We start from the raw sequence: 18218 nt of genomic DNA on the forward strand, positions 1-18218 counted from the left end.
GCATGGAGGCCAAAATCATGAAACGCTCTTTCGAGAGTCACTTTGGCATATCGCACCTGTAAATTCCCGTACGACCTATAAACTTAACCAAATCACAAACGCCCAAAAACATGACCTTCCTAACTCAATGAAGCACTGTCTAGTACAAGGCCATAGGCTAAAAGCCAACAAAGAACTCGAAACAAGCCTCTGAACCGAAGCCCAAGCTGCTGTAAAAAAAATGCAGCAGTAGCTGTTGTGCTTGCTTGCTTCGTTTACGAGGCTATTGGTCATTGGGGCTTGAACCGCCAACCAGAAACTCTTACCAACATCCTAAGGTGTGGCTTGAACAATGGCTAAGGGCACTAGGCCAACCACAATCCAAGCAAACACCCAAATCAACCGAAACTTGAACCGAGAACACCAAAAATCTGTACAGTGATGCATTGGTTCGCTTGCTATATTTCATCGTTCCAGTTGCCATACGATTGACCATGGCTCAATCTAGACATCATCAGGTATTGTGTGAACAATGGCTAAGGGCTAAAAGCCAACCAAGATCCTCACAAACCCCAAAAGTCGAAACCACACAAGCAGGAAAAGAAAGGGGATCGAAGGGGGCGCTTGTCTTGTTTTGTTTTAAAACCGATGGGACTATGAACCAAGCTATGAAAGGTCATATTGGTCACGCCCTAGTCATGCTAAGGGAGGGTTCTAACCAAGGCTACGGCCCCTAGGAAAGCCATGGTTCGAACACACACCTTAGACAACAACCATAGAAAAATCGAGACTCAAAAATGCACTATGGAGAGTTGCTGGGGGAAAAGGGACTCAAACCATTGGGCTAACACCTTCATAACACACTCTATAACGTGTCTAGATGCAGCCGTGAGCGCCTGGAACCGAGCCAAACCCTGAAACCACAAAAACAATACCAAACTTGAAGTGCAAGGAAGGGCCAAAAATCTGTGCAGAATTTTTATAAAACTTGCTGTCAATTTTCGGTTTTTGCTCCATGAATCATGATCATATTTTGTTTTAAATTATTTATATGGCTTGATTGAAGAGAAAAGAAACATATATACACGCCTTGAATTTGTTTTGAAAGAAAACAAACGATTACGACGAACACGGCGCGGCGGAGACGGAGTTCTCTTTTCTCCTTTTTTTTTCCCTCTTATTTTCCTTGATGGCTCACAATTGTTTTGTGCCGAAAGGCTCTGAAATTTTCGGTGGAATGGAGGGGGAGGAAGTCTAGGAAAATGAGGGAAAGGTTACCAATTAAATGAGGAGGTTGAATGGCAATTACAATTCTTTCTATCCTAGTTGCTTGAGAGATAAGGAAATGAGGTGTGATTTGATTTGATGTGGCCGATTTCTTCTTGTAAAATAAGGGTAAGTATATTGCTTAATTATTAATTTTTGTTGATTAAAAGTGAGGGAATTATTCTACCATGAAGGGATAAGGAAAATGATCAAAGACGGAGAGTTGCCAACTATAACAATTCTTTTAAATGTGGTGGCCGAATTTTGCTTGATAATGGAGGGAAAAATATTGCTAAATTATTGAATTCTATCTCCTTTTAGTTTTAAACACTAGTTATGTATTTTAGTGAATTAATAAATTAATTTGGGATAGTAATTTTCTTGCATGCATGGATAATTCTTAAAATAATTTACTAACATGTTGAATTACAATTTCTTAAATAAAATAAGCCTAGATTAACTTATCTCCATTGGTCACACATTTTAATTTAGGCTTTTAATTAAATTATCGGGCATAAAAGAACTTATTTACTACTTATCTCTAATTAATTAAATAAATTTTAAACATTCTTTTACATTAAAATAATTTATTCTTTATCTTAAATTGAGTCTAGAAATATTTTCTTATTATTAAATTTTATCTCAATACTCCGACTTCAGTCCGGCCTCGCTTATTTAACTGAAAAGACAAAACTAAACTTCTGCGATTTAAAATAAATAAACATGACTAAACAACTTTAAAATGCCTTAAATATAAAAGAAATCATTTTCAATTTAAATACTAGTAATTATGCATGGCTTATACGTAATCTGATTTATCGGGTTCTACAAATAATCTACCTTAATGCGCAGATAGCTTAAAATGAATTAATCAGTTTACGAAGCCACAACTGAAGCTACTAGAAATGCCAACTGATTGAATCAACTGATTGCTGAAACTGAATCAGTCAAACTTATTTATGAACAAGCAGTTCAGCTGACTGTATCGCTGAAACTGAATCAGTCAAACTAATTTATCAACAAGCAGTTCAGCTGACTGTCCAGCTGATAGGTGATTCATTAGGTGAAACCTCAGTAACTGGCCAGCCGACGAAGTGTCCAACTGACGAAGAGCCTAACTGACCAGTTAAACTGAAGAAGTGAAACCAGTTCAGCTGACGAGTCAAATGATTTTACTAGCCCAACTGAAGATCGGTTCAACTGACCAATTCGAAGCATCAATCAGAATCTTTCAGTTGCAGATCAAGACAAGCTTATTCAAAGTGGATTCCAACTGTGCGTGAAGGTACAAAGACATTGTCCAATCAAAGGAAAATAATGGACGTTGTATCAGAGCATTAAAGACAAAGCGCTCCAGAGGAGCAGTCAAAAAGACGAGACACAAACTCCAAGGAGCCGATTCAAATTGCAACTGATACATTAATGAGACTCAATGAATAATCTAAATTTGTGCCTATAAATAGATTATAAAGATCTGTGAAGACAATATGGAGAATACAAATAAGGGAGAGAAGTGCTGAAACAAAACAAGGGGACGCTTACGGCATAACAGCTTACAAGAAGCAATCAGCCCAGAGGGAACACTCCGAGTTATATCAGCTTAGTTTAGAAGCAATTTTCCCTCAGTTTGTGAGAGCATCCTTTGTTCAGTTCTCACACACACCCCCACACACTTCACCATCACCCAGAATACAGTCCTGCACAAAGACGTTATAATTGTGTATGTAGTCTTTGACACATAGACGTTGAAGAAGTGATGGCTGGAAGGTGCTGCCTTCAGCCGTAGTTAGGAGTTCAGTTTATGCAGTAATGTAAGTCCTAGCTGAGTGGGTTTGTACAAAGTGTTGTAAAATTCAAAGTCTTCTAGTCGGTCCTACCCGTGGAGGTAGAACGGGTGACGTAAGAGCAGTTGAAGTCTTCGAATATCCATAAACATATCTCGTGTATCTAACTGATTAACTGTTGTTTTTTAAACTGCTTGGATTAGTTAGCAGTATCCGTCAGTTCAGTTGTCCACCATACATGAAATGAAGAATGGCAAAAAAAAAAAAAAACTAATCTAAGTCTCTTTCAGTTATTCAATTTACATAAAAGTTAAAATGTTTTCTAATTATAAACAGTTTTTTTTACGAACGATACTTTGGGTATCTTCCTTTTGGTTTTTATTTTAAACCAAACCCGATTTAATTCATCGGTGTTGTAACATTCTTAGAACACGAGCTATTGCAGCTCATTGGAGAATATTCTGTTTCAAGCATCCCCTGGAAGCCCAACACACATGATCCTTCATATATATATATATATATATATATATATATATATATATATATATATATATATATATATATATATATATATATATATATACTTTTTTAAGTTTTTTTTAATTAGCTTGTCTCCCCCCAGTCAGAATATGACATTGTCCCTAACTTCAAAATAACTATTAATAAATAGTACATAATGAAAGAGAGATCATCTGGAATTTTATTGAAGATAACAAACTGAAACAAACACAAACCAATCCACGACTTTTGAATCAATGATCTAACTTTCTTTTGTTACTGCTTGATTGCGACTAATTGATCTTTTTTATCATCAGTTCAGGCTTATGAACAAAAGCTTCCAAATTATCAATTAATTAGTCAGCAGCCGAAGAAAAGATGAGCCTCCGTCGTGAATTTTCTGAAATGAAATTCTGTTCCACATCTTTATCTAGAAATGTCAACAAACTTTCCTAATAATTATTGATATTCAACAAGACTACATATTTATTATGGATATTAAGTTGTGCCCAAGAAACAGTATGAAAATTTATTCAATGTACCAAAATCACCTGGTGCGACAAAAGCATCAGAATTTTCAATCATTTTGGTGATTCTTTCATACATAGAAGAAACTTTTAATTCCTCCCCAATCGTAACACTTGTAATATTTCCTTCAGCTAAGGCTATATGAATAATACCCAAAACTTGACTACCTCCAAGATCAGCAGATGTTGAAACAGATCCCATTAACCTAATATTACCTCCCCCATATACCAAGTGAATTTTTCTCTCAACCAATATCTTTCCAAAATTATTCCCTGCTTCTACAAATACTTCATTTTTTCCAGGACTCGACCCACAAAATACACAAATATTTTTCAATATTTTTGCAGAGGATCCAGCAAATTTTTACTTTCTTTTGGGCTGCAAAAATAGAGAGAAAGATGAGACATTTTTTAGGGGTAATATGTTATCATGAAAAAACTATGGGTCACAGCTGTAAGCAAAATAAACAGTAAAAGAAATAATGACACATATGCATATAAACAGTAGTGTGATTGTGGCTCACAATTTTCCTCTGATTTTACGTCCAGAAACGGCTTCAACGCCTTATATGAGTCGAGGATATGCTTCCCATCCAATTTTCTTAAAAATTTGCAAACAAAGTCTTTTTTAGTCAGATTCCCAAGACTATTAAGATGACGCTCATCTTGGAATTGTTTCCATGAACAGAAAAGGTCTATATGCACGTGTCCACTAGAATGCGTCTCAAGAGTCAATAAGATGTTATCTAAAGACTCCTTACTCAGCCTATTCTTAATGAAACCAATTTTATCTTCTCTGTTATTGGAAACACACCCCAAAGATCTGCATCGTTTGTCATAAGTCCATTTTGCACACTTATGACAAACCCATAACCTTTTGCTCATTCGGTTTTTTACATAAGTGTTTTTTCCTAATCCAGGAAAATACCGAATGAGCAATGATTGTGGAACTTCTCCACCTAATTGGACCTTAGCTTCTATTACAAGATGAATATCTTCTGGAATTCCTTTTTGCATTGGCAATCTCAATTTTTCGCACCTACCTGCATAAATTTTTCTGAGAACATTTTCAGAAACATAAGGAAAATATTTACAAATTTTTGAGAGAATTTCATCCATTTTGAAAAGAAATGAAATGATTTTTTTCAAAAAAATTTGCATCAGCAATTGTAGAAAACTCATTTAACCGACTATGAGAGGGAAATAAACTCTTTTTGAAAGATTTCATTTTCTAAAAATGGTTTAACCATTTGTCCATTTACTTTAAAAATCACCATTTTTAGGATTTTCAATGTCCACAGCTCCATAAGAATACATTTGCTTTACAACATATGGGCCTATCCACCTAGATCATAATTTTCCTGCGAATATGTAAAGTCCAGAATTATAAAGAAAAACTTTTTTACCAATCTCAAAAGATTTTCTAAGAATTGTTTTATCATGAAATGATTTGATTTTTGCTTTATAAATCTTTGAATTCTCATACGCTTCATTTCTGAGTTCATCAAGTTCATTAAGTTGCAATTTACGCAATTTGTTGGCATCATCCATGCTTGAATTAAAGTTTTGATCGCCCAATAAGTTTTATGTTCCAATTCCACAGGCAAATGACAATGTTTTCCTAAACTAACCTATAGGGGGACATATTCAATGATGTTTAAAAGTTGTTCGATATGCACAAAGTGCAACATTAAGTCGTAGAGACCAATCTTTTCTATTTGGGTTAATAGTATTTCCAAAATTTGCTTTATCTCCCAAGTAGCTAATTCAATTTGTCCATTTATTTGAAGATGATAAGGAGTAGTTATTTTGTGAGTAATACCATATGTTTTCATTAATGAAGCAAATGGTTTATTAATAAAGCGAGTCCCCCCCATCACTTATCACGGCTCGAGGAATTCCAAATCTACTAATAATATTTTATTTCAAAAATTTTATTACGATTTTATGATCATTTGTTCGACATTGAATTGCCTCTATCTGTTTGGAAATATAATCAACTTCAACTAAAATATACAAGTATCCAAACAACGTCGGAAAAGGTCTCATAAAATCAATTTCCAAACAGTCAAAGATTTCAATTTCAGTTATAGGATTCAAAGGCATCATGTTACTTTTTGAATCGCACACTATTTTTGACAATTTTCACTATTTCTTTTAGATTTCGTGGGTGTCTTTAAATAAAGTGGGCCAATAAAATCCACACTTCAAGATTTTTCCAGCCATTTTCTTTGAAGAAAAATGTCCTCCGCATGCTTCTGAATGACAAAATTTAATGACAGTACTTACTTCATTGTCGAGTATGCAACGTCCAAAAATTTGATCTGGACAATACTTGAACAAATACAGATCATCCCAAAAATTTTTTTTACCTCATTCAAAAATTTTCTTTTATCTTGGGAACTCCATTGCGGTGACATTTTTCCTGTCACAAGAAAATTTACTATGTTAGCAAATCAAGGTGTAGTAGTAACTGAAAATAGATGTTCATCAGGAAATTTATCGTTAATTGTTGTCATTTCACAAGATGATCATGTTACTAGTCTTGATAAATGATCGGCTACGACATTCTGGGTTTTTTTTTATCTTTGATCACAATGTCAAATTCTTAGAGAAACAAAATCCATCGTATCAGTCGTGGCTTTGCATCCTGTTTGGTCAATAAATATCTAATAGCAGAATGATCACTCAACACAATAGTCATTGATCCAATCAAATAAAAACGAAAATTTAACTAATTCAAATATTACAAGTAGTTCTTTTTCAGTTGTGGAATAATTCATTTGAGCATTGTTTAAAGTCCTACTTGCATAATATATCACATAAGGCTTACCAGTTTCTTCTTTGACCCAATACTGCACCAACTACATAATCCTCGCGTCGCACATGATTTCAAATGGTAAAGACCAATCAGGAGGTTGCATGATAGGGGCTGATGTTAAATGTCGAATGATTTTATCAAAAGCATTTTGACAGTCTTGAGTCCACTCAAATGCAGTGTCTTTTGTTAAGAGGTTACAAATGGGCTTAGAGATCGAACTAAAGTCCTTTATACACCTTCTATAAAATCCAGCATGTCCCAAAAAGGAGCTAATTTCTTTAATGGTTTTTGGAGGGGGTAAATTGGCAATGACGTAAACTTTCTCTTTATCAACTTCAAATCCATGAGATGACACGACATGTCCCAAAACAATCCCAAAAGTAATCATGTAATGACATTTTTCCCAATTTAAAATAAGACATTTTTCCTCCCATCTTTTTAAAACTTTTTCCAAATTTTCAAGACAATTATCAAATGTATTCCCGAAAATAGTTAAACCATCCATGAAAATCTCCAAACAATTTTCAACATGTCACTAAAAATGCTTTGCATACATCTTTGAAATGTTGCTGGGGCATTGCATAATCCAAATGACATCCTTCTGAATGCAAATGATCCAAAAGGACATGTGAATGTAGTTTTATCCTAATCTTCGAGTGCAGTTAGAATTTGATAGTAGCCTGAATATCCGTCAAGAAGACAGTAATAGGGATGACCTGCTACTCTTTCTAAAATTTAATCCAAAAATGGTAATGAAAATTATCTCTTCTAGTGGCGTCATTTAAATTTCTATAATCAATACACATCCGCAAACTAGATGGGACTTGACTTGTTAATAATTCACCTTTTTCATTTTTTATCACTGTGATGCCAGATTTTTTTGGAACTACTTGTGTTGGGCTTACCCACTTACTATCAGAAATATTGTAGATAATTCCAACATCAAGTAGTTTGAGAAATTCAGTTTTCACAATATCTTTCATATATGGATTTAATCTTCTTTGTGGTTGTTGAGATGTTTTAGCATTTTCTTCTAAGTTAATTTTGTGAGTGCAAATTAGTGGATTAATGTCTTTGAGATCTTTTAGTATCTAACCAATTGTATTTTTATGTCTTTTAAGCATATCAACTAATTTACCTTCATGATCACTTGCTAGTTTGGAAGAAATTGCCACTGGATATGTTCCATCTTTTAAAAGAAATACATACTTCAATTCTTCTGGCAAAGGTTTTAACTCCAATGTGGGTGGTTCGTCTTTGTTCTCATATATTGCCTCAAATTCTTTCTCTGATCCTGGTAACGAGTGATACCTGATAAAATCATCAAGATAAATTTCAATATTTTATTTAACAATATCAATTGAACAAATATATAATTGGTCACGAGTACTCCCTTCTTGAATGTTTTCTTCGACAAGGGTTTCAATAAGATTTTCATCTTCACTTTCATCTCCTTTGTCATGTGGTTGTTTACAAATTTTAAAAACATTAAACTCCAATGTCATGTTACCAAATGACAACTTCATTGTTCCATTCCTGCAATTTATAAGAGCATTAGAAGTTGCTAAAATCGGACGACCTAAAACCCAAAATTACAGGAATTTCATTACAAGATTCGATATGTTGTGTATTTAAAACTATGAAATCGACATGATATAAAAAGTTATCAACTTGGACCAACACGTCTTCTACCATACCTCTTGGAAATTTCACAGATCTATCGGCAAGTAAAATTATTACCAAAGTAGGTTTTAACTCGCCTAGATTGAGTTCTTGATAAACTGAATATGGAAGTAAATTTACACTAGCTCCAAGATCAAGCAAGGATTTTTTAATATTTCGTTTTCCAATAATACATGAAATAGTAGGACAACCAGGGTCTTTGTATTTTAAAGTATTATTATTTTGAATTATTGCACTTACTTGTTCGGTTAAAAATGCTTTCTTTCTCACATTCAATTTTCTTTTCACAGCGCACAAGTCTTTCAAAAATTTGACATATTATGGTTCCTTGATTTATTGCATCTAAGAAACTAATATTAACTTTTATATATTTATATATATATATATATATGTAAACACTAAATCAAGGTTCTCACTTTAAATAGTTGGTAAAAACAAACTAACATTTAAATGGTACCAAAAATTAATATTATGATATACTGATATAAAATAAATCAAGTCATCCAATTTAAATGGTTGGTAAAACCAAACAAACATTTAAATGCTACCAAGAAATTACTATTATGATATATTCATATATAATAAATCAAGGCATCAACTTTCAATGGTTGGTAATACCAAACTAACATTTAAATGGTTACAAGAATTTAGTGTAACATATAACAATAATAAATCAAAACTCCCACTTATAAGTAGGGTATAATAATGCTTAAAGAAATAAATATAACATAAATAATAAATAATGATTAAATAATATAAAACATAGATTTTTACATTTTAATATCCTTACTATCATGCCAAGAGTTTCACCTTTTCATCTCAACTTGGGGATGTTAGCTACTCATTATTCAAAGTGTAAAACTTTGAATATGAAATTAATATGCTAATTATATTTAAATGAAGAAATAAAGGAAAAAAAGAGAGAAATATTAAGAACTCAAAGGTTTGTTCATAAAATGAGGGATATCTCAATACATTACAATGCACCCCTATTTATAGCTAAATTTTGGGAGACAACCACAAATAAAATATTATTTTTTTTACACATAAGTCTTCATTGGTGTTCCAAGAAATTATGCAATCATACACATCACTTTTGAAAATCTTCTCATCCGATTTTTTTTATCCACATAAAACAAAACATGTAGATAATTGAGTTGTTTGAATTGTGTTATTTTTTTCACCATTTGACCATGTAATTTGAGAGATATGGTCAAAATGTTAGAGCATGGTAAAACTACCACTCTTTTGGTTATTTTATTTGTTACTTAATTTGATCCCAATCGTGAGAAGATTTTTATCTCATTCTTGTCACCAATATTGTATTTATTATTATCAACTTTCTACAGGTCTAAGAATCATCTTAATCCCATTTTCAACGCCACAGTTATTCTTGTTTTATTGAACCTGTAAAAATAGTAAAAACTTATAATTGCACAACAACTTTTTTTTATACACTTTATTATAAAACATATAGTATTTAAACATTTAATAAAACAAAAACTATAAATTTATATTATAAAACATTTAATTAATGTACAATTTTTATGTTTATCACCTGACAATCCTTAGGAATATGTTTCTGTGCCTGCATGGAAGAGATCATGCAAGGAAAAATTTTCTACGTGTCTGGCTCAAAAGGAAATTGATCCATGCCCAACGGTCTTTCCCACACTGACCTTCTCTGAAAGTCAATTAGAACTCTATTCTTCATCAGCCAATCCATCCCTAAGATAACATCAAACTCTCGCAATGACAACACAATCAGATCGGCGTAAACTAGGTGGCCTAGTAGTTCAAGATCGATATCTCTAACCATGCTAGTTGCTGATAACTTCTCCGCTAATGGTCTGTAACAAAGTACTTCACGTCGAGTCCAATGGACTGGACATCTAAATATTAGCGAACGTCTCTGAGATAAAAGTGTAGAGCCCAAAATCAGTACACATATAACCCATGCATTTATTTAATTGTAAATCATTTATTTAAATTTAAAATGATTTTTAAGTTGCATGATTTATGAAATTGCATTATTTCAAATTATTTATGTTTATGTGATACACGTTAAAATGTTTCATTAGTTTAATGTTTCGGGCGATTATTCGATGCGGGATCGAGGAAAAGAGACCGACGACGATTTTGGAAATTTTTAAAATGTGGTATTTTATTTTAAGTTAAGTTTGGGCATTTTAAAAGGTTTATTTTATTTTTAGCATTTTAAAAGCCTAATTATTAGGTGATTTTATGACTTTAAAGTTTTTAAATATTTGTCACTTGTACATTTTATTTTAAATTAAGCGATATTATTTAAAGATAGAGGAATGTTAGTATTTTAATTAGTTTTTAAGTATTAGTTAAGCACAATTTTATACCCTATTTATTAAAAACACACTTACACACACACACATACACGTTAAAACATACACACACATTTCCTTGCCTCTTCATTTCCAATTGTTTTGAAGAAAAACTAGGGTTCTAAGAACCAAGTGCAGCCGCCCCTCCCTCTCCAATTTTCAAACAAGTTTTCTTGGGTTTTCTTCAAGAAATCGAGCCACAAATCGTTCCGGATCAACCTAAGCATCCTCCCCACTTCGATGTTGTCGTTTCGGTAACTTTAAATATCAAAAGACATGTATATTATTTCATTCTTGCATCATCAAGTCATATTATTCATGGTGTTGTTTATTATGCATAAAAATCCATGTATGTTGTAAAAAGTTTGAGCAAAATTTTGTTGCATCGGTTTTGAAATGATTTTAGATCTGAAAACTCAAAATTTGCTGTCACTTTAAATACTGCGCTTTTCATTCAAATTTCTGGAAAAGTTTCAACATATAAACGTAGAAATTTTTGATACCTTTGATTGGACAGTAAATTCAAAATATTTGGATAATAAACCAGTGAGTTATCGTTGTTTTCGTGTGACTGCTCAAACCTGCGATCTTATGAAAATGATGTTCATCATTTTTTAAAGTTTTTGAGTTGCAGACTTTGTTGGGCACCGTTGGGCTTAAGCTACTGCATTTAGATATGTTATAAGATGTATTTAGGTGATATTTGGTGGTTTGTTTGGGTCGGGATTGGCTTGGGATGTAATAGAAGTCGTAAGAAGCGAAACGATGTCGAATTACGAGTTAGTGTTGTATTGAAGTTGCTTGTCGATGCTTGGGGATGTTTGGGGTGTTTTTATGAGTTTGAATCAATGTAATTGCATCCTAGGATGAGTCTCGAGGTGTTAGTTCATGGTTCCTAGGCTTGGATTGGAAGAATGAATCAATAAGTTAGTGAATTTTCGTGAGTTTGCACGTTCAGAGGCTAGTAGGACCCCGACACGGAGTCCGTGTCTATTTTTCCTTCAAAATGAAAATTTTCAGCATCTACACAGACTCCGGCATGGACCTTACATGGGGTCCGTGTCCTTTATTTAAATTTTATTTAAAAAAATTGTTTTTTTATTTATGTACCTTACATGGACCTTACATGGGGTTTTGATGTCATGATTTAGTACGATGATTAAACGAGGTCGAGTCCCGAGAAATTTAGAATGTCGTAAGGAAATTTGTCATTTTTTGGTGTGAGCATGACTATACGTCTAAGCTATGCAAGATAAGTATTGGAACTCATTTTAGTATGTGCAACAATGGCCCCAAGCGAGATCCAACGAATCCCTCAACGCCAAGTAAGTATGTTCGACGTGCAAAAGAAAATATTTTAAGTTATTGAGGTATGCTAAATTTCTTGTGACCAAATTATGAACGGGTTTGGAAGTCAGTGAACGTGGCCGAGGACCTCTCCACCCCGGTAAAACATGACCGGGTATAAATTAGGATTGAAAAACGGTAAAGGATGACCAGGGACCAATCCACCCGTTAAAGCATGAATGAGGATCTCATGTATGTGGTAGTGGACTTTCCCTACCAGCCCAGTACCGTGTTTTAGTCTGATCAGGCACATTTATGTATGGGTCACTTGCATTGAAACATATATCTACGCAAAATGATGTTATGTATGCTCAAGTATGTATGATGCAAGTATGTTTAAGAAAAGTCTTATAATGATGGGACGTCTATATTTATGCTATTACGTTCAAGTTTCAAGTATGTTTATGCTATTACATTCAAGTTTCAAGTATGTAAGCTCTATTTTAAAGATGCATGTGGTTTTAGTACGTATTACTTTTTATATGCAGTTTATACATGACGAGTCTTTAGACTCACTAAACTTGATCGATGCATGGGAGGATGACTTTGAGGAGACGAGGGGTGGGGAACAATGAGCCGGCTTGGACTCAGCAGAAGGCTAAACCCGAGGACCGCCCATGTTTTTAAGAAATTATGGAATGTTTCAAATACTCTGATTTTTCATGAAGTGATTTTTGATATTTAAATGAATATAACTTTTGGCAAACTTGGGTTTGGTTGTTTTTATTACAAATGTTTTTAGACGAGCAAGTTATTTTAATGCAAATTTGAAAGTTTATTTTGTATTTAAGAAAATTTTTATTTTTCCGCAAATTTTAAAATAGTTAAAATTACGGTACGTTACAAAAAGAGTGAGTGGCCCCGAATCTAACAAGGCATTAGAGGCTACTCTCTTTATAAAGATATTTCAGTAGGGTCATGTCTGGGTTCGCCTCCTTGGCATGCATGACGAACACTCTCCCCTGAGTTGGCTGCCTCCATTGCGGGCAGTCTTTCAGCATATGATCACTGGCTCCGCACTTGAAGAATTTTTCAGAGCCCCCAATGCCCACGTGCTGACTGTTGCACTTCGGGCACACTGGGTTCTCATGTTTCTGAAGAGCCTTCTTTTGTTGCATAGGACCTTTGCCTTTCGGTAATCCTTGGAATGACCTCTTTCCCTGTTGTCCCTGGAAAGGCCTCTTGAACTGCTGTTGTGGTGCCTGATAGGGCCTCTTGCCCTACCTGTCATTCTCGACGTCCCTCTGGTCCTGCTCTGCCGCCAAGGCTCTCGACACGGCAACAACAATAGCAGTATAGGAACTTCAACTCTAACATCACAATGCAATATCGGCCGTAAAATATCAATAAAATGACTTAGCTTCTCCCGGGCATCATTAGCAATTAGGGGCATGAAGTGACACCCACTCTCAAACTTCCTCACAAAATCTTCCATGCTGCTGTCTCCATGTCGCAACGTGTAGTAGCCCGAATGCCGAATTGGGTAATTAACGGATTAATGGTGATTAATCATGATCGGAAGGTCCGAAGATGGTTCGGAAGCACCGAAGAGTTCGGCAGGTCCGAAGTGAGTTCGGTGGATCCGATCATTAGGTGTCAAGAGTTGATCGACACGTGGGAGTTCGGACGTTCCGAAGTGTAGGTTCGGTGGATCCGATCATGAGGTGTCAAGAGCAGCTGGACACGTGCATGTTCGGACGGTCCGAAGTGTATGATCGGAGGATCCGATCATGAGCTGTCAAGAGCCAATGGACACGTAGCGTTCGGACGTTCCGAAGTGGTGTTCGGAGGATCCGAACATGGCCTATAAATAGTGGTCGGATTTCCTCATTTTGACTCGCCAATTCAGAGAGTTCCATAGCATTTCAGTCGTTTCTGACAGGTTCTAGTCTTGTTCCGAGATTTGGGCACTAGCGGGGAGCTGCTGGTCTTGTAGCAGAGCTGTGCTCTAGTTGGGAGCTAGCGGCATCAGCGGGCTAGCGACGGACGAAGGTTTGGAATTTTATCAGTATTTATCTCAGGATTATCTAGTTAAGTCTGGTAGATAAGTTTAGTGATGGTTTTCACTTGATGAATAGGCTTGGATTAGACCTGTTGTCTGGTTGTTCCAGTGGATTAGGATTGCTGTGATAGAGGTACGAAAGTACTATCCGAGATATCCTGGTTGAGTATACATTCATATATGTGTTGCATGATTATGTGGTGCATTGATATATGTCATATGATGCATGCTATTATGTCACGTTTATTACTGCACATTGCATTTCATGTTGAGCCGTATCTCCTTCGAGATAGCCTTTGCTGTGAGCTGTATCTCTTTCGAGATAAGCTATATCTTGGGGCCGCTCAGCCCTGTCTTGTGGACGCATGGACACCGAGAGTACACAGTGGCCGACGGGTCGGGAGGGCTTCGGTGGTCCGGGACATTTTAGGTCCACGTCTGTCTTGTAGTGGATGCAGTGACCCAGAGGTTGGACCGCGCGGCACTATCCACTTGGCGCCTCTAGACTGAGCATTGTTGAGATCCTTTTGTGATTCCTGTTTCTTGACTACCCCGGTATCATGATCATAGCATGTGCATTTCATATAGGTCTGTATACTCATACTTTTGTACTGGGCGTTCTTATCGCTCACGTCCTCGGTTTTGTTTATCTTGGACACCCCATTCCCTCGGGGCAGGTCTCAGGTTGGATGGTTCCGGAGGAGCAGGAGGAGGACGTTGAGTAGCCGGTTGGTTTAGTTTCGGTATCATTTGATTCGATATGGTTGTACCAGATATTCTTTACCTTATTTTGAGTTGTTCTAGAGTTCGTTTGGGTTGTATAACTATCATTTGTTAGTTGTTTCCGCTATTATCTCTGATTAGTAATTATTAAGTTAATTGCATGCTTAGTTTTCAATTAGTAGGTGATTCTGGAACGGGTCACTACATTTATGGTATCAGAGCATGCGTAGGATTTTGGGATATAGATTTTGTTTTGGGATTTCCGTTGACCATTTTTCCCTATTCTATCTTGTAGCGATGGCTGACCATTTTGATGACGGGAGTAGTCAGGGGAGTGTAGGTCGATGGGGTGACCAAGATGATCTTAGGCGTCACCATGAGCATCGTCATCGTCGGGATGGTCCTAGGCGTTTCGATATGCATCGTTTCATGCAGATGGGGCCTAAGCCTTTAGTTGGCGGTGAGACTCCCGATGATGCGGAGGATTGGTTAGAGCGCATGGAGAGTTGTTTCCGCGCATTCCAGTGCACCGATGAGCAGAAGATGGAGACCCTTAGTTTTCTTCTTGAGGGCCGTGCTCGCAGGTGGTGGCGATCGACTTCTGCGCCGATAGTTCAGTCTCAGGGTAGAGCGACTTGGGTCGATTTCCGTGCAGCGTTCATGCAGCTGTACTTTCCTCCAGCCCTTCGCCAGGCCAAGACGATTGAGCTCTTGAACCTGAAGCAGGGGAGTATGTCTGTTGATGAGTATCAGCAGAAATTCTTTGAGTTATTACCCTTCGCTCCTCATATCAGTGGCAGTTCTGAGGCCAAGTATGATCATTTCCTCCAGGGCCTTAATCAGGAGATCTTTGATCGAGTCACTGTCTGTGATAATCCTACTTCGTACGATGGGTTGGTGAACCGGTGTCGTCAAGCAGAGATCAGTCTCCAGCGTGGTAGGGCTATTCTTTCTTCTAGACCTCCGAGTACTTTGAGGCCTCGATCTCAGTCGTTCAAGAAATCTGGTTCGTCTTCTTCTGGATCTAGATCTCGATCTAGCGGTGTTTTCCGCTTTGGTAAGAAGAAGGAGTCTTGTGCGCATTGTGGGAAGAACCATCCATCGGAGCAATGCCGAGTAGCCGCAGGAGCTTGTTATCAGTGCGGAGAGATGGGGCATATTAAGAAGAATTGTCCTCAGTTGCGAGGTGGAGCAGGATCTGATTCTGGATCTCAGGCGACTGTTCAGCAGAGGAGGCAGGGTCAGGCAGTGGGTAGTTCGAATCTTCGACCTCGTGCCCAAGGTCAAGTTTTTGCGTTGAACCAGGATCAGGCTGCAGACGAGACCGAGAGAGTCATAGCAGGTACTTTTTGTTTATGCGGTATTCCTGCTTTTGTTCTTATAGATACCGGAGCATCTCATTCATTCATTTCTGCACGATTCGTTAAACGTCATAAGTTACCGTATGTTTCTCTAGACGTCATTCTTTCTGTTTCTACCCCGATGGGTCATTCGGTTTTAGCCAAGCGTCTAGTGATGGGTTGTCCTTTAGATTTTGAGGGTAACGAGTTGACTGCGAATCTTATGATTCTGGAGATGGAAGATTTTGATTGTATTTTGGGGATAGACATTTTGACTACCTACCGAGCTACTGTGGATTGTTACCAGAAGCTTGTTCAGTTTCGTACGACTGAGAGCTCTAGTTGGTTTTTCTATGGTGAGGGAGCGCGACCTCCGATGCCAGTAGTATCTGCTCTGAAAGCCTGTCGTGCTTTAGAGGCGGGCGGGGAAGGCTACCTCATCTATGCAATTGATACGTCCACAGGTAGTGTTGGTATAGAGGATATTCCAGTGGTTTGTGAATTTCCTGATGTATTTCCAGAAGAGATTCCTGGTTTTCCTCCGGTTAGAGAGGTGGAGTTTGGCATTGAATTAATGCCAGGGACTGCACCGATTTCTCGTGCCCCCTATCGTCTGGCTCCGTCAGAGATGAGAGAGCTGAAGCAGCAATTGCAGGATCTTCTTGATAAGGGTTATATTCGCCCGAGTGTTTCGCCTTGGGGAGCTCCAGTCTTGTTTGTCAAGAAGAAGGATGGATCGATGCGGTTGTGCATTGATTATCGCCAGCTGAATCGGGTGACGATCAAAAACAAGTACCCATTACCCCGTATTGATGACTTGTTCGATCAGCTTCAGGGTACTTCTGTTTACTCCAAGATCGACTTGCGATCAGGTTATCATCAGATGAGAGTCAGAGATGATGATATTTCCAAGACTGCATTTCGTACTCGTTATGGGCATTACGAGTTTCTAGTTATGCCATTCGGATTGACGAATGCGCCAGCGGTGTTCATGAATCTGATGAACCGAGTCTTCCGAGATTTTCTGGATCAGTTTGTGGTGGTTTTCATTGACGATATCTTGATCTATTCTCATAGTGTGGAAGAGCATGTCCAGCACTTGAGGATTGTGTTGCAGATTCTTCGCGAGAAGCAATTGTATGCTAAGCTGAGTAAGTGCGAGTTCTGGATTGATCGTGTAGTATTCCTTGGTCATGTGATTTCCAAGGAAGGAATTTCTGTGGATCCCAGCAAGATTGAGGCAGTGCTAAATTGGTCACGACCTACGACGGTGGCTGAGATCCGTAGTTTTCTAGGTCTAGCAGGGTATTATCGTCGCTTCATCGTGAATTTCTCCCAGGTAGCTAGACCTTTGACGCAACTTACTCGGAAGGATGTTCCATTTGAGTGGTCATCTGAGTGCGAAGATAGTTTCAGAGAGCTTCGTCGACTTCTGACTTCTGCACCTGTTTTGGCGTTACCGTCAGGATCTGATGGTTTCAGTGTTTACACCGATGCCTCTTCTCAAGGCTTAGGGTGTGTGTTGACGCAAAACGGTCATGTGATTGCTTATGCTTCCAGACAGCTGAAATCTCACGAGGAGAAGTATCCTACTCATGATCTAGAGTTGGCAGCTATTGTGTTCGCGCTGAAGATTTGGCGTCATTACTTGTACGGGGTTAAGTTTGAAATCTTTACTGATCATAAGAGTCTGAAATATCTGTTCACTCAGGCTGAGTTGAACATGAGGCAACGTCGTTGGATGGATTTGCTGAAAGATTATGACTGCGAGATCAAGTACCATCCAGGATCTGCAAATCTCACAGCTGATGCTCTTAGTCGCAAAGTGAGAGTTTCTGCACTTCAGACCAGTGCTATGATTAGTACTATTCAGGATTGTTGTTCGTTGGGA

Source organism: Primulina eburnea, chromosome 11, assembly GCF_022965805.1.
Source record: "Primulina eburnea isolate SZY01 chromosome 11, ASM2296580v1, whole genome shotgun sequence".
Taxonomy (NCBI): domain Eukaryota; kingdom Viridiplantae; phylum Streptophyta; class Magnoliopsida; order Lamiales; family Gesneriaceae; genus Primulina; species Primulina eburnea.